General features: G+C 48.6%; 1 protein-coding gene across 1 annotated transcript in view; it reads left to right on the forward strand.

Moving 5' to 3' along the window:
• XKR6 (XK related 6) overlaps nucleotides 1-21,540 on the forward strand; it is a 275,797-nt gene that overhangs the window by 231,576 nt on the left and 22,681 nt on the right. The gene's annotated exons all lie outside the window — the stretch shown is intronic.

Raw genomic sequence — 21,540 nt, forward strand, 5'->3', positions numbered from 1 at the left:
ATTATGAATGGGATGGTTTTCCGGATTTCTTCATCAGCTGAGTCCCTGTTGGAGTATAGGGAAGCTATTGATTTATGAGTGTTGACCTCATATCCTGCTACTTTGCTACACTAATTTATAAGCTCTGGAAGTCTTCTGGTGGACTTGTTTTGGGGGTCTTCTACATATAGGATGACATCACTGGCCAACAGTTTAACATCTTCTTTTCCTATTTGTATCACTTTGATTTCCTTTTCTTGCTTGTTTGCTCTGGCTAATGTTTTGAAGACTATATTGAATAGGAGTGGTGAGAGTGGGCAGCCTTCTCTTATCCTGATTTTAGAGAAAATGCTTTTAGTTTTTTCTTCATTTAGGATGATGTTGGCTTTGGATTTGTCATAAATAGCCTTTATGATATTGAGTTCTTTGAATCCCTAGCTTCTCTAGTATTTTTAGCATCAAAGGGTGTTGGATTTTAACAAAGGCCTTTGCTGCATCTATTGAGATGATTGTGTGATTTTTTTTACCCCTTAATTCTGTTTAAGGGATGAATTACATTTATTGATTTGTAGATGTTGAACCAACCTTATATCCTTGGAATAAAGCCCACTTGATCATGGTGTATTATCTTTTTGATGTGTTTTTGAATGTGGTTTGCTAATATTTTATTAAGAATTTTTATATCTATGATAATCAGGGATATTAATCTGTAGTTTTCTTTCCTAGATGCATCTTTTCCTGGTTTTCATATCAGGGTTATACTGGTTTTATAAACTGTATTTGGGAGTTCCCTCCCTTTCAATTTCATGGAATAATTTATGAAAATCTGGTGTTAGTTCTTCTGTAAAGGTCTGATAGAACTCAGCTGAGAATTCATCAGGTCCTGGGCTCTTCTTTTTTAGAAGGCTTTTAATTGCTGTTTTAATTTCATTACTTGATATGGTCTGTCTAGGTTTTCTATACCTTTCTGATTGAAGGAAGGTCATATGCAGGTCATATGTCTAGAAATTTGTCAACGTCTTTCAGATTTTCCAGTTTATTAGAATGTAATTTTTCAAAATAGGTTCTCATAATCCTCTGGATTTTAGAAGGGTTTGTGGTGGCATCTCCTTTTTCATCTCTGATCTTGTTGACTTTTGTCTTCTCACTTTCTTTTGGTTAGTTTTGCCAACAGTTTGCTAATATTATTTATCTTTTCAAAGAACCAACTCTTTATTGCATTGATCTGGTATATTGTTTTGTTGTTCTCAATTTCATTGATTTCAGCTCTGCTCTTATTTCCTGTCTTCTACTAGTTTGGGTTTACTTTGTTCTTCTTTTTCTAAGGCCTCAAGGTGAAGCATAGGCTTATTTATTTAGGATCTCTCTAATTTTTTTTAACGTAGGCACTCAGTACTCTAAATTTTCCTCTTAGAACTGCTTTTATGTTGTCCCAGAGATTTTGAAACATTGTATCTCTGTTCTCATTTGTTCCTCAGAGTTTCTTGATTTCTATTCTCATTTTTTTGATCTATTCTTCATTTTAGAGGGTGTTGTTCAGTTTCTATGTGTTTATGTGGTTTCTATTATTTTTCTTGCTATTAATTTCTAGCCTCATTCCATTATGATCTGATAAGATGGGACAATATCATTTTTTTGTGTGTTTGCTAAGATTTGCTTTGTGGCCTAGAATACAATTTTGTTTTGGAAAAGCTGAGAAGAAAATAAATTCAGCTGTTTTGGGGTGGAATATTCTGTGAATGTCCATTAGGTCCATTTGACTTACAGTGTTATTTAGGTTGGAGATATCTTTACTGATTTTATGTTTGGATGACCTGTCCATTGGTAATAGGAGCACATTGAAACCACCCAGTATTATTATGTTGGGATGTATGTAGAATTTAAAGTCATGGAGTATTTATTCCTTGTAATTGAGTATATTGACATTTGGGGAATAAAGGTCTACTATCATTACATTTTCTTATTGGATTGTTCCCTTTACTAGGATGTAGTGCCTTCTTTGTCTCTTTTGATTGATTTTTGCTTGAAATCTGCTTTGTCAGATAGGATAGCTAACCCTGCTTCTTTTCTTAGACCATTTGCATAGAGTACTTTTTGCCATTCTTGTACCTTTAGCTTGTAGATGGCTTTGCCTACAAGATGAGTCTCTTGTAAACAGCACAGTGTGGATTTTGGTTTTTGATCCATTCTGCTAATCTGTGGCTTTTTTTTTTTCAGTTTAAAAAAAGTTTGTTCTTATTAAACATGACAGTAGAATGAACTTTGATATATCATACATAAATAGAGTATAATTTCTCATTTTTCTGGTTGTACATGATATAGAATCACACCAGTCATGTAGTCATATGTGTACATAGGGTAATAATGTCTGATTCATTCTACTATCCTTCATACCCCTACACCCCCTTCTCTCCCTTCACTCCCCTCTACCTAATCTAAAGTAACTCTATTCTTCCCTAGCACCCCCCTGTCCTGGTTGTGAATTAGCATCTGCATATTAGAAAAAACATTCAGCCTTTGGTTTTGGGGGGATTCACTTATTTCACTTAGCATGATATTCTCCAACTCCATCCATTTACCAGCAAATGTCATAATTTCATTCTTCTTTTCCATTGTGTATATATACCACATTTTCTTTATCCATTCATCTGTTGAGGGGCACCTTGTTTGGTTCCATAGTTTCTCTGTTGTGAATTGAGCTGCTATAAACATTGATGTGGCCAAGTCACTATAGTATGCTGATTTTAAGTCCTTTGGGTATGAACTGAGGAGTGGGATAAGTGGGTCAATGGTGATTCCATTCCTAGTTTTCTGAGGAATCTCCATATTGCTTTCCAGAGTGGTTGTACCAATTTGCAGTCCCACCAGCAATGTATGAGTATACATTATTCCCCACATCCTCGCCAACATTTACTGTTACTTGTATTCTTGATAATTGCCATTCTGACTGGAGTGAGATGGAATCTTAGAATAGTTTTGATTTGCATTTCTCTAATGTCTTATAATTGGAGAGTTGAGATCATTACCATTCAGTGTTAGTATGGACATGTGTTTGTGGTTTCCTGCCATTTTGGTTTTTTGCCTTGATTCTCATTTAATGGATTATTCTTCTATGGAACTCCCTCTGTTTAGGAGCATTGGAAATTGTTTTTTAGTTCCTCCGTGTTCAGTTTATTTTTGAATATTCTTTGCAGTGCTAGTTTGGTGCTCTTGAATTCCTTTAGATGATTCTTGTCATGGAAAGTTTTTATTTCTCCCTCTAATTCAACACTGAGCTTTCTAGGTATAGTAATCTTGGCTAGCATATTTGCTTTTGGGGCTTGGAATATCTCATTCCAGGACCTCATTGATTTTAGGGTCTGAGCTAAGGCTCATTGGTTTGCCTCTAAATGTGACCCAGTGTTTTTCTCTTGTGGCTTTCAATATTCTTTCCTTATTTTCTATGTAAGGCATTTTGATTATATGTCTTGTGAGCTTCTCATTTGAATAGGTCTATTTGGAGTCCTGTAAGTATCCTGTGTTTGGATGTCTATCTCATTTTAGATATGGGAAAATTTTTCTATAAGTATCTCATTGAAAATGTTCTTTAGCCTTGCATTTGTATCTCCATGCTCTCTTCTATCCCAGTGATTCTCAGGTTTGATCTCTTAAAGTTGTCCCAGAGTTCTTATACATTCTGGTCATGTTCTATAAATTTTTTCCCTTTATTACTTTCTGTGTAATCAAAATCATATAGCCTGTCTTCAAGGTCTGAAGTTCTGTCTTCAAGGGCTGAGGTTCTATTTTCTACACAATCTAATCTGTTAGTGATGCCTTCAATTGAGTTTTTAATTTGATTGATTGTGTCTTTCATTTCTATGAGTTCTGCTTGTGTTCTTCTCACTATTTCTATTTCTTTATTAAAGTGTTCTTTTATCTCCTATTATTGCTCTCTCTATTCCTTCTTTAGATCTTCTTTTAGTTCATTGAATATATTAATAATGTTTTTTATAATCTTTCTCTAGGCCTTTGCCTGCTTTTAGTGGGATCCTTTGTTGGGTGATTATGGATTTTGGGGGGATATTTATTTGTCTGTTTTCTCACATTTTCAGAGAACTTGGACTTGTGTATCATTTGAGGTGGACTCCCCCACCTTTTTTTTTCCCCACATGTCCTTTGTGTGTAATTGTCTTATTTGTTTTGGGACTGCTCTCTGTTTCGATGCATGTGTAGATGCCAAAGGGTGGCACCTGATTGTTCCTCCATGGGTTGTTGTTGCTTTGGGGCTTTTGTCTCTTAGTTCTTTGAGTTGGGTGATGTCAGGGAATGTTTCATTCAGCAGCAGTCTCTAACCTGTAAACATTTATTGTCCCAGCACCCCATAGAATGGGGGTGAAATAAACAATAGTAACAACCATTGCAAACAAAAAACTGTTATGGGGCGCAACTTAAGAACAGACCAATCACCACTGAGAAGTCCAAATTTGAGAGTCTTTATTAAGCTGGCCAGCTGACTGTCTCACACAATGCCCCTAAAATGGCTATTGGGAGAGCAGCCAAGACCACAGAGTTGTAGGGGTTCTTATACCAAAAATCACATCAATCATAAGTGTCTGTTGTTATGACTCAAAATTACAAACTAACATCATGAGATCATCAACAGAGGGGGAAGTGGGTCAAAATGACCCTTACCTAGGTACAAACTAAAGAATGGTTGCTAACATCCACACAATCACTGTTCACATGGTACATTGTTTAGGAGCAATAGGAATCAAAAGAGAGGAATTCTTTGCTACATAGGAGTTGCCATTGTATATTATTAAACATGTCACACCAAGTAACTGATTATGGGCACAGAGGTGGGGTGTTCCCATGGGAGAAGCTTATTCCTACATAATATGGAGTCTCAGAGCAAAATGGAGTCTGTTTAGTCATTTCCCTTAGAGTCTGGCCTATAACATTCTCATGGAGTCAGATCTGTCAGCCCATCACAAAACCACACACAGTGTTGAAGTATATTTCTACCAATTAGGAGGAATGATGTGTTCAGCATTTGTAAACAGTAAGAACAATAACCATGAACTAGATCTGGCTTTAAAGCAAACAGAAGGTGTCAACTGTACCATCCACAGCAATAATGACTATATTAGCTTCAATGATGGGGGCAGGAGTTATCTGGTCAATTAGTCCTGAGCAATGGTAAAAATACAGTTATTTAGGAGAAAAGGAAATATGTTAGGAAGTTAGAAAAGACTTCACCATTTCAAAAAGTGAACAGAGAGAATGCAAAGAAATGTAGCAAGTGATGTTTATACAGATGAAGAGGAAACAATAGAAGAAGCAAGATATTGAGAAAGAGGGAGGGTGAACAATAGAATTTAGCCATTTGTAGGAGAAGATAAGAGATAAACAAGAGAAATAAACAAATGAAAATAATACAAAATAATACAAAACCAAACCATGATATACAATCCAAAAAACCTGAACTCTCAAAAGACAATTGTGGGAAAAATAATTACATTTTTTAAATGCTAAAAATAATAGAAAAAGAAACAAGTACATATATACATACATATATATATATATATATATATATATATTCCTGAACCAGTCAGCACAGCCAGAATTCACATGCATACATACACACCCTCACACATGAAAGGAATAAAAAGAGAAATAAAAATTTAAAAATTTAAAATAAATAAAAACTTTAAAATCCAAAATCTTAGTGAAGAATGAAGGAGCCTTCCCCACTGAGGTGGTCAGACATTCGACTGGAATGGGGGGTCACTGTCCATGTCCAGTAGTCTTTTTTCCATTTTTCCTGAGTTACATGCTAATAGAGCATGGGGGTTGTTGACCCGCTACTGTCTGTGCCTTGCTCTCTGAGCTGCCAGTTGGAGTGGCTTTATATTCAAGTCATTTGATAGAAGACTCAGTGTCCCTGCTCATCAGTGTGAGGTGGGACCAGGTAGGTCGTACTGTCACTTGGTGTTTCCATCCTTTCAGACTAGTCCAGTCCCCTCCCAGGGTGCCGTTTCTGCAGCAGGTGGTGCTGAGGCCTCATCTGGCCTCGGGGCCTTTGCTGCAGGCACTGCTTTGGAGAGACGGGATTGACCTGCCCCTAGAGATGGACAGTCGCTGATCTCTTCTGAGGTCTGGTTCTAGGAGCCTTCCAAGAAACCCAAACGTGGGGCGGGGTACCGATCCTCCACTCACTGCTGCCCAGGAGCACAGCCTTCCAGGGCTTCGTCCCCGAGGGCCTTCGCCCCTGCCCGCTCAGACTCCTGACCCACTTCAGCTGGCCATGGAACTGTCTGACAAAGGAGAACCCAGGTGGGCTCCAATTTGCCCTTCCAACTCGAATCCCACTGGGTACAGTCTGCTCCGTGCCTGCTTGACTCACGTTCCGTCAGACTCAGCCTGGATCCCTCCATAGGCACCTGTCAGGAAATTGTGGCTTTGTGTTTTTTCGGGTCCTGCAGTCACTGTGCTGGTGCTTTCACCCCAAAACGACTCTCACCTCAGCTCTCTTGACCGGTTGAGCTGCAGAGTGCACTCCTTAAGAACCAGAGCACAGCGCAGCCTCGGGACCGGCTAAGATGAGGCAGCACTTTTGATCTCTGGTTTCTCCTTACCAGGTCTGTGGTCCCCCCGCCCTCTGCCTATGGTGAATCCACACTGGCAGCCTGCCAGGCTGTCACCAGTGTATTCTTTCTTCTTTGTTTATTGTATTCAAATTTCCAAGTCCCTAAGCCACTTTGCATGTCTGATGTGAAGGTTCAGGGAAACCCGTCACCCACCTTGCTGAGAAGCCATTCACCTGCCGCTTTGGTTCCCCACCATGGCGCCTGTAGCGGGGGCTCCCAGCCCGGTGCTCCTCCTGCATCCCGGGGGCCCCCGCAGCAGTGGAGATGCCGGCTAGAGAGCGCAGCGTGAGGCTTGTGCCACCCTGTGCCCTGGACACTTTGGGGAGCTTTCCAGGGAGATTGGGCTGCCCGGGCAGGGCCAGAGCATGGTGATCACCTGCTGATGTGGGCTCTGAATGTGGAATGTCACCGGCCACCCTGGTTGGGCCATGCAAACTGGAGGAAGCGTCTCCCTCTGTTTCTCCTTCCATCCTGCTTCCCGGTGAGACTCCAGGCACAACATGTGAGAGTGTCTGGCCACCAGGGGGGTGTGGTGTTGAGGGAGGAGGCCTGGGTCAGGCCGAGCACTCTCTGGGTGGCATCAGGCCCCTCACATTCGGGAAGGCACAGGATGGGTGGGGTCAGTGGTGCTGTCGGAGGGGTTGGCTGAGTCCTCTGGGGTGACTGAGAGCTGGAAGGTCCCTGGGAGGCAGGCCAGGGCCTGAGAGCTCGCCTGGGCTCTGCTCATCTCACCAACAGGGAGACACAGGGCGAAGGCCTTCTTCAGGGTCACACAGCTGGGACAGAGGTGGCCAGCACGGCAGGAAAGTCTGCAGCCAGGTTCCATCTGGTCTGCGGGTGGCCCACTCTTCACTCAAGGAGGATTTCAGGGGCTGAATCCTAAATACGCAGTGCTGAAGCAGTGACCGCATCTTCCACCAGGACATGTACCCAAGGGTCAAAGAGGCTGCGGGCTGCAGCAGAGGAAGTATAACAGGCCTCAGTGGTGATGGACCTGGGTTCAAATCTCAGTGCTCTAATTCTCTTGCTGCGTGACTCTGGGCAAGTTTCCAAGCCTCTCTGAACCTTAGTTTCCCCTTCTATTAAGGGAAAGATGACTTTCCCCAAAGGGTTGTTGTGAGGAATGAGATAAATCGGTGGTACTTGGCATTCGAGTGGCAGTCACTGTAATATGGCAGGCTGCCTTCTGAGTGGGAAGGGCGGCCATGCTGCGGTCACCTCTGCTAATCTCCCCACCACCCTGGACTTGGCTGCATGGCTTTGAAGGGCATTACCCACCCAACCCAGGCCTGGCAGCCACTGAGACCTGGGAGGGGCTGAGCCCTTGAGCCTGGAGCTGGAAGGCTCCCTGGGGAGTCCTGCCCTCTGCTCTGGGGCTCCTGCACCTGCTGGTTCTCCCCACCCCAGAGCGAGGGCAGGGACTCCCCAGAGCCAAGGGAACTCCGCCACTCAGCAGTGGGACTATTCTCTGTGGGCGGGATGAACAGACCAGGACTTCTCGGCCTCAAAACTCAGGGCTGGGAGGAGGCAAAGGCGAAGCGCAGAATCTTAGAAGGCAAGTGAACTATGGTATTTGCCTGCCACGTGGTCCCTCGGTGCCCGTGGGGTTTGGTTCCAGATGCCCAAATCCCCCGGTACTCAAATCCTGTCTGTGAGGCAGGTCATGTCTGGCAGAGCCTGAGCACACCCTCCCTGCACTTTGAACCATCTCTGGGTGGCTCGCGATACCTAACAACTAATCACTGTGTAAGCAGTTGTCCCCTGTGTCGTGAGGGAATCGTGACAAGAAGAGTCTGCGTGGGTTCAGTACAGAGGCCGCTGAAAAGATTTTTCGATCCTTGGTTGGTTGCATCTGTAGCTGTGGACCCCATGGACACAGAACCGGCAGATCCGGGGGGCTGAGCCTGCGCTGGGCCCCAGGTGGGCCACTCGACTGTCCGTCTTCTGAGTCTTGTTGAGCAGAACTTCTCATCCTCTCTCCTTCCTTTTCTGATGCTGCTGTCCTCAGGGCCTGGGCCTGGCCTGTTCCCACTCCATGCACTGGCCCTGGGGGCCCCCACCAGGCCCGGCTTCACCAGCCAGCCTCCTGACTCCCCCCTGCCTCTGCAGTCCCCCCTCCACCCTGTGCCCCCTGCAGACACCCACAGGGCTTCCTGGGCATGCACGCCTGGCCGTCCCGTGGGATCTCATTCCCCTTCTCTCCATCCTGCCCTTTCTTCCTGGGTCCATCTTGCTGGGGGCAGCCCCGCCCACTGGGGCAAGGGACCCACCCTGGGCCCTGCCTTCTCCTTCCCCTCGCAGGGCCGTGTGCTTCCACCAGCATCACCCCGCGGCTGGGCTTCTCACTCGCAGACCCCGGCTGCCGTGTCTCCTGGCCTCGGCCGTCCTGCTGCAGCAGCAGAGCGTGGACCCTGGTCCTCACCACCCTGTCCTGCTGGACGGCCCTTCCACAAGGCCCTTCCTGTGCAGCCTCCCGTCTCCCTCTCTCCCTGCCCACACAAATCTGTCAGCTCCTCCCCGTTCTGTGGCCCTCTGCGTGGAACACGCTCCCTCTAGCTGCTTGGGAAACTCACCTCCCTGAACACTCAACTTGATGCCCCTCTCACAAATACTCCTCACGCCTGGCCGTGGACGTGGGAGGCTCCCCGTCTCCCACACTGACCAGCTCCACACTGACGGGTCCTGCCTTCGTTGTTCTGAAGAGGGAGAGGGCAGGGTTTTGTCTGGTGCCCCTCTGCCTCTCACAGTGGGTGGCGTGCAGTAGGTACTCAATCATGTCCATTGGATGCCTGAATCTGATTGGGAGGGAGCTGGGTCACTGTAGCCGAGTGCTCAGGAGTGTCTGCAAGGGGCACGGTTAAGGTGAATTGAAGGGCAGCGTAGTACACAGGACAATATGCCACAGGACGCGTTACCCTGAGAGGCAGCAGAGATGAACGGAAACCCACCTTCAATGTGTCGGGTAGATTCATAAGTGACAGAGCATTACAGGATGAAAGGGGACACCTGGACCTGGAGCTGGGACAAAGGTGAAATCATGTCCTCCTGCTGGCACGCACGATCCCTCGCTCTGCATGGCTCCACCATGCGGTCACGTTTTGATGTTTGCTACGTATTCAACGTCCCTGGCAGTGTTCAGGGGACTTGACTCTGGCCCAGTGGGCCCCCTCTGGAAGATGTGAGGTGCTCTGAACAGCTGCCAGGGTCTTCCCTCGCAGAGCCCAGCTCCCCGCCCACGGGGGCTGCCAGGGACCTAGCAGCAGGGTGCAGCAAGCCACACCAGCAGGACCTGTCATCAGAAGCCTTAACCCTAATTGAGGTGAGGGTGGAGCCATGCTTTGCATTGAGCCAGGGCAGGGGCACCGCTGCAGGCACAGAAGCACTCCTGATGGGCTGGTCCTGTGGGTTGGAGGGCAGGAAACAGGGCAGCCGCTATTCCTGTAGGGACGGGATGGCTGAGCCAGAATCTGTGGGCTGGAGGCTCAAGGGCAGGAGAGGGCAGGGAGGAAGCAGGGAATGCACCCCATGAGCTGCCCAGGGCTCCTTCAGCCCTCCGACCACAAAGGAGACTTGGGGACATGGAGATGTGTCAGAACTGGGGACAGTGGGAACTTTCTTTATCCCTGCTCAGGGGACTTGGAATGTGACTGTCTGAACTTTCCAGAGCCTAAGGACTCAGTAACAGGTTGCCACCTTGTTCATTCATTCGCTAGGTGGACATCTAAGGCCTGTTGAGTGCCAGACAGTGTGCCTGGTGCCAGACACACAAAGATAAATGGAAAACCCAGCCCTGGCCCCCGTCCAAAGACATTTCCCCAAAACCTGAGTCTGCCAAGGCATTAGGGTTTTCTGATCAAGTGCATTTGCAGTGTCTTGGAGAAGGGGGCAGTTGTCCGGGCCCTACTGTGCAGGTGGGAAATGAGGCTGGAAGGAGGTGGGTGGGCTGTGCTCACCGAGGAAGTGCTCTCCGGGCCTGGGTATCAGGGAAGCCTGGCCCAGGCCAGAGCAGCCACCTCGCCATGGAGACTGAGGTCCAGAAGGATCACGTGGCACTGCCTGAAGCTTCAAGGCACCTCCCCCACCCCTTCCCTGGGCCCCTCGAAGGAATGCCACTTCATGCCTGCTCCGTCACATGTGTGCCCTGAGCTGCCGCGGTCAGCCGATGTCAGGTCTTGGGAGAGAAGAGCTAAAAATAGCTCCAACGGTGCTGCTCCCGGGGGCTGTGCCGGCAGCCGTCCCTCCACCTCCCTCAAGCTGAAGCTGTGTGCACTGGGGGTCATGGAAAGAGTTCTCCAGAGCCAGTCGGGCTGTGGAAGGTTCTAGAATCCATTCTCGTACTTGGAGAGAGGCTGGGACCCCTAGTTGGGGCTGCATTGGTACACTATTCCTGGCCGTATGGGCTTGGTGGTTCCCTTGAGCCACCCAGACCTTGCATTTGGTGTGGTTTTGAGGGAGCCGGAAGGTAGGGCCTGTGATGTTAAACTGCACAGCCAAGAGCACCCTCGGGAGGCCCGGGCCTTGCCCCTGCCCTCTGTGAGCTGGAGTATCTAGCAGCCCCAGGAGATTGGCTTCCATTTTATTAAACCATCCAGTGATAGGCAGAAAATTTGTCTCCCCGCAGCGGGTTCATAAGTGCCCTCTCCTGTTCCACGCAAATCTTTCCTGCTTTGACTGAGCTCCTGCCTCAGCTGGCTGCCTCAGCTGGCTGCCTACCTCTGGGGACCAAACATGGCCTGCATTTGAAGCTGGGGTTGTAGACATCTCGTGGTCCAAGGAGACGCAGCTTTCCACCAGAGCTAGGGCGAGGCTCACTCGAGCACACCAACCGCACACCTGCCAGGTGGGCAGCCAGACATGCAGACACGCTCCCATCCGGGGAGCTAAAATTAGTTGGAGAGGCATCTGATCTGTAAGTGGCTTTGGCACAGCACAGAGGTAAGGAGAGAGGGCAAAGACAGCTCTGATCTCAGAAGAGAGAGGCCTCCAGGGTGGGAAACAGAGGCACGTGGTGCAGCCAGGCAGACGGAGGCTCACATCTGCTTTCTAGTGTGGGCACACACCTAACCCTTGGGCCCTCTACTTCCTTATCTATAAAGTGGGACTAACAGGTGATCTAATTTTAGGGTTGTTGAAAGGAGTGAATGAGGCAGAGAGGAGATGATTGTGTGTCTTGCTAGGAGTGCCATCTCGGTCAGCGGCCTGGGTGTGCGTCTTGGTGGCTGCCTCCGTGGGGTGTCCTCTTGCCTTAATTTCTGCATTGAAGCCATCCTAAGGTCTGGGGGAGGGATGTGTGAGTCAGTGTGGGTACACAGCATCCATTGTGATGGGCGGGTTGAAGAGCCAGTCAGGGGGGCTTCTATTACACTGAGGATGACGGACAGGAAAAAACCTGACCTGGGTAGAGGGTAAGGCCTGGGGAGGGGCTCATCTACTCATGGAGGGTCTCCAGGCAGAGACCAAGACACAGCAAGGGGTGTTCCCAGGCAGGTTTGGGGATGGAGAGCCATCAGCGTGACCAGAGGGCAGCAGAAGTGGGAGAGGTGTGGTAGGCACTCCAGGGCACAGAGGCAGTGGGGAGCCTCTCAGGTGGCTAGAACTGGGCTGGCCTCGGTTTCCTCCTCTGTAAAATGGGAGTGGGGAGAGCCCCAGACAGGCGAGGCCCCTACCCAAGCCCTGCAGCCTGTGGCCTGGAAAGCTCCTGGACCCGGTGTCCGCACTGCTGCACGTGGCCCTTCCCACCCTGGGTGGTCACAACAGGCAGAACACACAGGAAGGTCACTCCACCACCCTCGTGGAATGCAGCGAAGGTCCAACAGCATCTCTGGGGCTACCAGGATTTCACACTAACCTGGCACAGGTGAGGGGAGGTGGAACAGTGCCAGCAGGGGCGGGGGCAGGGAGACTTGGCAGGTCGGGGTCTGCGTGGCCACCAACAGCTGTCCTCAGTAGCAAGGGCAGTGTGCCATTGAATCCGGGGCTCCTGGATCTTCTCATAAGGCCCCTGCTCTTCTCTCTGAGGGGGTCTGCAGCCACCAAGGGTCCTGGTGCCTGGACATGGGTCCGACTTTTTTCTCTGTGTCTGCCCACCCTCCCTGTGGACACCATGGTGACAATGAATGGCCAGAAGTGGGGAGCCCTGGGGGCCAGGAGAAAACAGACAAGTCTCCCCCTCAGCAGTCCAGGTTGGCTGTGGACACAGGGCCACAGAGGTGACCACATGTGTGCACGTGTCTACACAGGTGGAAATCCCAGATGTGTGTGGCCGACACGTGATTGCCTGTGTGTGCGCGTGCGCTCTGTAGGGCACAGCCTGCGTGAGGTGTGAACACATGGCTGTGTCTGGGTGTGGCGTCGTGTGGAGTGTGGGGTGCAGGGGTGTGTATGTGACAGAGAGAGTGTGCCTGCAGCCTCCACCAGGAGAAGGGTCAACATGTCTGGGTGGACCTGGAGGCGTGGCCACTTTAACTCAAATGTGACAAAAGCAGAAGGGCATTTTTGAAATAGCCAGGAACCCTGCAGGTGGATAATGGCTATTAGCTTCAGAGGAAAACCCCGCCCTGCCTTGAGCTGCCCTGCCTCGAGGTCAGCTTTCCCTGTCTTTCTGGGAAGGGTGTGAACAGTGCTTGGCCAGGAGAGGTCAGAGTATGGCCCCACGGGCCTGGCTGCGGAGGCAGAGCAGTCCAGGACGGGCCATCAGGGCCTGCGGGGTGCTGCGGCCGTGGGCCTCAGGACCTCCTTGGTGAGCCAGGGCTTGCAGGTGATGCCAGGAAGGCTCTGCTGGCATCTGGGGTGGTCTCAGGCTGTGGGCCGAGAGCAGCTCTTGCAGGAAGGCCCAGTTGCCCATGGAGAGACCTGGCCCCGCGGCCCTGCAGATAGTGAGCTCTGAGGCCAGGAGGCGGGGGCTGGAGACTGACCAGCAGATGTCCTTCAGGATCCTCCTGTGTGCTGGACACTATGGAGGCTGGGGCACAGCCAGGCTGAGGCCTGGCCCTGGGGGTTTAGGGTCCCACGGGGGAGTGAGTTCCTAACCAGGGCTCACATAGATCCTTGGTCCCAAACACCAGCAGGCTGACCTCTGCTGCTTCCCAAACCTCCATTTCCTTATCTGCAAAGAGGGTGGGGAGCCAGAGGCCTGTCACGTGCCGCATGCTCCTAGGTGACTGCTGGCCTTGGGTGTGCACCACCTCCTCCTCCCGCCCTCACCAACCCACCAGGCCGGCTCCACAACCAGGACTTCCGGAGCATTTAGAGGCAGGTTGGGGCTGTCAGGAATGTGGGGACAGAGGGCCGAGTAAGGACAGAAGGCCAAAGTCCTGTGTTGCTACTTGGGGTGTTGGGCACAGTTGGAATTCAGGGCCTGCCATGGTCTCCGCCCAGTTATCCCCACAAATTTCTAATGGCTTCTTGGGTTGTATGTCCCCCTGGTTGGCCTGGGATCAGGAGACTGGCATGCACACCTGAATGGCCATGGGCACCTTGGCAGAGTAGGAAGGTGGGCCTGGGACTGTCAGAAGCTTCCATCAGAGCCCAGCCTGGTCTGGTCTGCCCTCCCCCTGGGACGAGTCAGTACCCCACAGTCACCTCCTCAGGGTGCAATCCCCAGGAGACTTGGTCAAGAAGGCCAGGAGCTGGGAGGACAGGTGGGCGGGAAGCCTTGCCTCTCTGTGGGGCTCTTCCCACCTGCCTTCTTGCCGGTCTGGCCGGTTGCTGTTCCCTGGGTGCAGAAGGGCTGCATCTTGGGCACTTGCTGGTTCTGGAAGGAGGTTTTTTCCTTTCCATCTGGGGTTTGAGGACTTGTTCCTGCAAGAAGTCTGCAGAGAAAGGTCCTGAGATAAGGTGGGAGTTCCCCAGAAGTTATTCGAAGACAGGTAGACTTGTGGCCCTACTGAAACTTAAGCTGTAGGGCCCTGTATTTAATTCTGTATTAGTATTTCCATATTCTTTTTTTAAATTGAGACAGGGCCTCACTATTTTGCCCATGCTGGCCTCCAACTACTGGACTTGAGTCATTCTCCTGTCTCAGCCTCCCCAGCAGCTTATATGCACCCCTGCATCTTTATATTCTTTAAAAAATTTTAAATTAAATGTTTTTGGTAAAATTAAAAAATGTACATTTACATAAAGTAAACTTGACTTTTTTGTGTGTCTGTGGAGGTCTTTGAGTTTCAAGGCTCATAGAGAATCACACAAGTACCACCATAATTGTCTCACTGATGGTTTCCTTGCCTCAGAACACCACCTTTTAAGCAAACTGTGCCCCAGCTCCAACCCTTGCAGCTACCAGTTCTATCTCTCCACCTCTCCAAAGTATCGGGCAAGTGAAGTCACACAGGACAGAACCACTGACACAGCCTTAACTCCTTCTGTGAGATGCCTTGTGACCCACACAGGTTGTTGCGTGTATTCCTGGTTTGTAGACTGTCGTACCTGAGTCGTATCCCACAGGGTGAATGTGCCACAGTTGGTTTATACATTCACCTGTTGAAGAATAGGTGGCAGTTATGAATGGAATTGCTAAAACATTTGTGTACACATTTTTGTGTGGACCTAAGGTATTGTTTCTAGAATAAATTTCCAAACATTGGGTTGCTGCATCATATAAGAATATCTTTAAAAAAGACTGTAAAAAACATTTCTTTTCCAGAGAGGCTGTGCACTCCTACCTATAATATGTGAACATTCTGTATTCTCTCCAGCACTGGACATTGTCAGTTTAAAAATATTTTAGACCAATAAGGTATGAAGGACTATCTTATCATGTTTTTAAAAATTGTGATCTTAATGTGTTTTGCTATTTTACAATGTTCAGTTTCCCCCCCCGTCCTTACTTACTAGTCAATATCTTCTTTGGTGAAATGTCTATTCTAATCTTTTGCCCATTTCTAAAAATTGGGTTGATTGTTTTCGTGAAGATGAATTTTGAGAGTTCTCTATGTATTCTGGGTACAAGATCTTTGTCATGAGTGATTTACAAATGTTTTCTCTCAGTTTATATCTTGTCTTCTCATTCTCTTAGCAATTCACAGAGCAAAAGATGTTCATTTTGATGGTTTAATTAATTTATTTTTCTTTCATGGGTCATGCTTTTGCTGTCTTATATAAGAACTCTTTGCCTCATGCAAGGTCACAAAGATTTTCTCATTAAAGTCTCATCGCATTACATTTTAGTCTACGCTATATTTTAAGTTAAACTTGCATGTGAACGACTGATTGTTACCACACCATTGGGGAGACTTTCTTTTCTCCATTGAATTGTCTTTGCACCTTTGGTCATATTTGTGTGGGTCTTTCTCTGGACTCTGTTTTGTCCCACCAATCTGTGTTTCTCTCTCTTTGCCAATACCACACCATCTTAATTACTGTAGCTTTATTGTAAGTTTTAAAGTCAGAGAGTGTGAGTTCTTCAAATTTATTCTTCTTTTTCAAGGTGTTTTGTCAATCCTAATTCCTTTGCCTTCCCATATAAATTTTAGAATCTGCTTGTATATATCTGCAAAAATATCCTGCTGAAATTTTTACTGGAATTACTTGAATCTTGTGGATCAATTTCAGAACAACTATCATCTTAATAGTGTATCTTCCTATCCCTGAACATGGTATGTCTTTATCATTTAGGTTTTCTTTTATTAGCATTTTGTAACTTCAGCATAAATTTATTGCATGTTTTATTAGATTCATATCTAAGAATTTCATCTTCAGGAGCAAATTGAAGTAGTATATTTTTAAATTTCAATTTTCAATTGTGCATTGACAGTTTATAGAAATGCAATTAATTTTGATATACTGACCTCACATTATGAGATGGGCTAAATTTACTAATAAATTCTCTAAATTTTTTGTAGGTGCCTTAGGATTGTCAATCTAGGCAATCATGTCATTTACAAATAGGGACAGTTCTACTTCTTCCTTGGCATTCTGTATATACTTTCTGTATATATTTCTTTTTCTTGACTTTTTGCACTGGCTAGTTCTTCCAATATGATGGTAAATAGGAGTTGTGAAAATCAGTAATATAGCCTTGTTCCTGATCTTAAGACAAAAGCATTTAGTCTTTTATTACTGAGTATATTATCTGTGGGTTTTTGTAAATGTCCCATGTCTACATCAGGTTAAGGAAATTTCCTTCCATGTTTAGTTTGCTGAGAGTTTTTCTTGTGAATGGATGTTGAATTCTATCAACTGTTTTTTCTTCTTCATCAACTGGTATGATCTGTAGTTTTTACTATTCATATCATAGATTACATTGACTGATTTTTGAATATTGAACCAGCCTTCCATTTCTAAGATGAATTCCATTGGCTCTGGTTTATCATTCTTTCTATATTATTGGATTTGATTTGCTAATAGTATGTTGAAGATTTATGCATCTTAGTTTTGATATTGTTTCTACTTTTTTTTTTAACCTAGTTTATCTGGCTTTCATATCTGAGTAACATGGCCCTCATAAAATGAATGGAGTATTTTTTCCTTTTGTGTTTTCTGGGAAAGAGTGTAGACTTGGTGCTGATTGCACTTTAAGGTCTTGGTAGAGTTTACTGTTTTTCTTCAAGTGGTTCTTTAAGTTTCAGATCCAGCAAAACCTGGACTTAACCCTGTTTGGAGCTTTGAGGGTTTGTTGTTTTCCATAATCAGAGGTTTCAAAATACCACTTCTGAGCAGCCAGGGAGCGTGGGTATAGATAGGTGAACCTCTTTAGCCTCCTGTCCCTGGTAGAAATCACTTATCTTCCATCCTAGTCAGTTTGGGCCAGAGCCCTCGCTAACTCCCAGTGGAGCAGCATAGTCTAGGAAAGACCTCTGATTTGCCTGGACCAGGACTAGCTGTGTGACTTTAGGGACATCACTCAGCTTTCTGAGCTTCAGATGATTCAACACAAAAAGATAACCACTGTGTCTCCTCCAAGCGCTGATATAAAATGTTCTTGGAGAACTAGAGAGTGCTCCCGGAGGCAGGTCTAAGGAGCTTCAAACAGTTTCACAGCTTATCAAGTTAGGGGAGGGGATGAGCAGAGTGGCTGAGGAGAAGACAGGAGGAGGGTCCCCAGGGAGAAGGACTTGCTGCCACCTGCTCACTGGCCTCTGTCCCCACCAGTTCTCCACAGGCGTTATATCATCCAAGCCTGCCAAGTGTTCATTTGTTCAACATGTTCTGAGCCCTAGTCTGGACTAGGTGTTTCGTAGACAAGGAAAACGAGGTGACATTCCTCGAGAGGACTGTGTGTGGCAGAACGGGAAGGGGGCCCGATGTTTGGGGCAAGCTCACTCCTCTGTTGTGAGGTCGCAGGTTGGACGAAGTTCAGACGGCAAGAGCCAAACAGTCCACCTGAGAGGCGTGAGAGTGGGAGGCAGGGCCACTGGCCTGGAGCTGGACCGCTGGGCATGAAGCCCTGCTTGGCCACTGGCATCACTGGGAAGTTGAGGAACATCTTCGCCTCAGGGCTTCAGCTCACTGTGAGACAAGGCGAGCGTCACACCTCCTCCTGGAGTATGGTCAGAATTGAGTCCACACCGCTAATCCGTTCACATCGACTCATTTGTGCAAAATGCTAAGAACAGCGCCCAGCATAGGAGTGGCACGAAAACACCAGGCACTATTACCTGTGAAAATGCGGACCACATTCTGGGCTCCGGCAAGCCAGTCCCTTGAAGGATGAAGTTACAAAACTTGGTGAAAGCTTAGGGAGCCTCCAGCCTGCGTCCTTTGTGATGGATTGCAGCTGGGCCCAACCTCAGGAAGTGACTTGCTCAAGGTTGCACAATCCTGCTGGCTGTAGCCCAGCCAGCCCCCCTGAGTCCTTGTCCTTGAGAGCCATGGCTTGTGTTCATTCACATCTATGCAGAGCATGATGTAGTGCTGCTGGGGAGCGGTGGGGGCAGATTCAGGAGGAGAGGCTGGGTATTCTCTCTCCTGAGCTTCTTTCTGGGGGAGGTGAGCCTTCTGGAACACTCCAGGGAAGGGGAGAGCGCGGGAGTTTGGAGGTGTGGCAGCCAGTGTTCCTCCTGCAGACTCTGTGCTTCCCCCTGGGGACCCAGCACATCTGGGCTGGAGTGGGCACCACAGCCCCACCCATGACCCCTTCACCCTGCACTGTCACTTAGGAGCACTGGCCTTTAGGTATGAGGTCACCTGTGTGGAACACCCTTCCTGTGACGCTTAGGGTTTGGCGCCACCGTGTGGCCACGGGCCAAATCTGTCACACAGGAGTTGGAGGCCCAGCAAGAGGCCACAGGCAGGGCAGCCTCAGAGGTCACTCAGACTAACTGATTCTACCGGTGGGAAACTGGGATGGCGGCAGCAGAGAGGATGGCACAGGGGTTCAGAGAAGAGGTGTCCCCAGCCACCCAGTTGACTGCGAGGGAAGCTGGCCCCTAGGAAGTTCAGAGGAGGAGGAATCTCAGCCCTTTGGGGTACAGCTGTGGTGTGCCAGCAAGAACTGCCAGGACACGCAGGGCAGGGGCTTCACACGTGCTCTGTGGGGACCAGCGAGGTCAGGGAGTCAGAGACCCTTGGCTCTGAGTGACTGACCCATGGTCCCTGAGTGACTGAGACGGGGTTGGCACATTCTCTGGCTCTGGGGACCTCACCTGCAAAGAGGAGGTTGCACTCGGATGTGGTTGTGTTCAGACCTAGTTATCCAGCAGGCCAGCGCTCTCTGACATCCGCTGGGGACCCAGGGACTGAAGGATGGAGGCACAGAGTTCAGGGGAGGGGCAGGCACTTGCCCTGGGGTCTGGCTCTGGGGTGTATCCTGAGCTGACTCCATGGGGGCTTACCAAGTGAGCAGGGGGCAGGACCTCCCGACGTGCTTCCCAGCGTGATTCCGGCGTGCTCTGTGCTGGCATGTTTGCTCACCTGCTCAGGGAACACCGCTCTGGCTTCTTCCCACGCCGCGGATGCGCTCGCTGAGGAGAGGCGAGCCCGGCTTCTCCTGGCAGGCATTCCAGGCCAGTCAGCGTGTTCTAGGTTCACTGTCTTCCTTCTCCGCAACCTTGGGGTGGGGTAACGGGACACGTGGCTAGGGGGAAACTAAGTGTGGGAGCAGAGCGGTACTCGGGTAGGGCAGACCACGGGGGCGGAGGGTAGGCTTAGTTCTGCCACATAATCATCCCTTCAGCAGCTGTCCACTTGTGGGTAGGTGACAGCGTACGTGGTCTGAGTGTACCCCAAGGAAGTGTGAATTTGTGGTCTGGCCCCTGGTGTGAGTCTATGGCCACGGCATGTGGGTACAGCTGAACTTTGGATCAAGGACCAGTCTGATTGGTGGCACCCACAGCACCATGGCTCCAGGTCTGGGTGGGTATTTCCAGGATCCTCACCAGAGCTCCCCCATAGGCCTTAGGAGCCCAGAGATGCCACAACACTGTCTCCAGAGGCCCAGGGAAGGGCCTCACTGTGGCGAGCACATTTTAAAAAAAGTTTTATTTGTTCTAATTCGTTGTATATGACAATAGAATGCATTTATGCATTTTGATAAATCATACATAAATGGAATATGATTTCTCATTTTTCTGATTGTACATATTGTAGGATCACAATGGTCATGCAGTCATATGTATACAAGAGGTAACAATGTCTGTTTCACTCTACTGTCCTTCCTATCCCCATATCCCTTCCCCTCCCTTCACTCCCCTCTACCTAAAGTAACTTCCTAGTGCCCCCTCATTGTGAATTAGCATCTGCATATCAGAGAGAACATTTGGTCTTTGGTTTTTTGCATTTGGCTTATTTTGCTTAGCATGATATTCTCCAACTCCATCCAATTACCAGCAAATGCCATAATTTCATTCTTCTTTAAAGCTGAATAATATTTCATCATATATATATGTGTGTGTGTGTGTGTGTGTATCAAACACAGCTTCTTTATCCATTCATCTGTTGAAGGGCATCTAGGTTGGTTTCATAGTTTGGCTATTGTGAATTGAGCTGCTATAAACATTGATGTGGCTGTGTCACTGTAGTGTGCTGATTTTAAGTCCTTCAAGTATAAACCGAGGAGTGGGACAGCTGGGTCACATGGTACACATTTGTTGGAGGTCACACCTATGGCTGAGTGGGCACATGTCCTGGGGTATCCTTGAGGGAGGCCTAGAGAGAGAACAGAGGTGACGCTGGAGAAAGGCAGGGTGCTGAGCCGTGAGGAGAGCTCTGGATTACTCTGAGCATGTGAGAAGCTGTGGAGGGTCAGCAGAAGAGGAGCAGACGGGCACACGGGGCTCTCAAGGAGCACTTTGGCTACTGTGTGAATAGGGGCGTTTATGGGCAGGAGTGGACAGTGGAGACCAGCATCAATGCAGACGAGGGGGTGGTGATGGTGGGGACAGAGGGTCGTCCTGTAGCTCCAACCACTTGGAAATACTTGAGGACAGCGGGGCTCCCTAGTCGCCAAGCGCGTGCTCCAGCTCTGAGTTCAGCACAGCACCCTGGAGGCTCAGGAAAGTGTACGGATGGTCAGGTCTCTCCCATCGACCATGGCTCTAGGTCTGTGGCTGCTGTTCTTGATCCTAACTGGGTCAACAAAGCTGAACTTTTCCACCCTTACTTTTGGGCAGGCCCCACCTACACCCCAAAACCTGGCCCAGCCTCAGAGGCCAGCAGTGGGTTTCAATGGGACCTTAAATCTTCCTCTTGCCTGGGGCTTGCAGACACAGCTCCAGAAAGTTCAGGGTTCAGGTAAAACTGAGGCTCCCCCAGGGTGGGTACCCACCATGCTTATCTCTAATGGGCCACGAACTCAATGAGGCTCCCACATTAAGGGAGGAGAGTAAGGAGGTGGAGCTGGGATAGCTAGTTCAGGTCCCACAGTGCGCAGCTCTGACCCGCACCTGCTTCCTTTGCCCTTTGTTCCTCCCTGTGGGTCATCCCCAGGTGTCATCCTGAGGGAGGGTCGGTGGATCTGTGACTGACCCAGGATGAGGGCTCCTTTGCAGGCTCC

The sequence above is a fragment of the Sciurus vulgaris genome (genome assembly GCF_902686455.1).
Source record: "Sciurus vulgaris genome assembly, chromosome: 5".
Classification (NCBI taxonomy): Eukaryota; Metazoa; Chordata; class Mammalia; order Rodentia; family Sciuridae; genus Sciurus; species Sciurus vulgaris.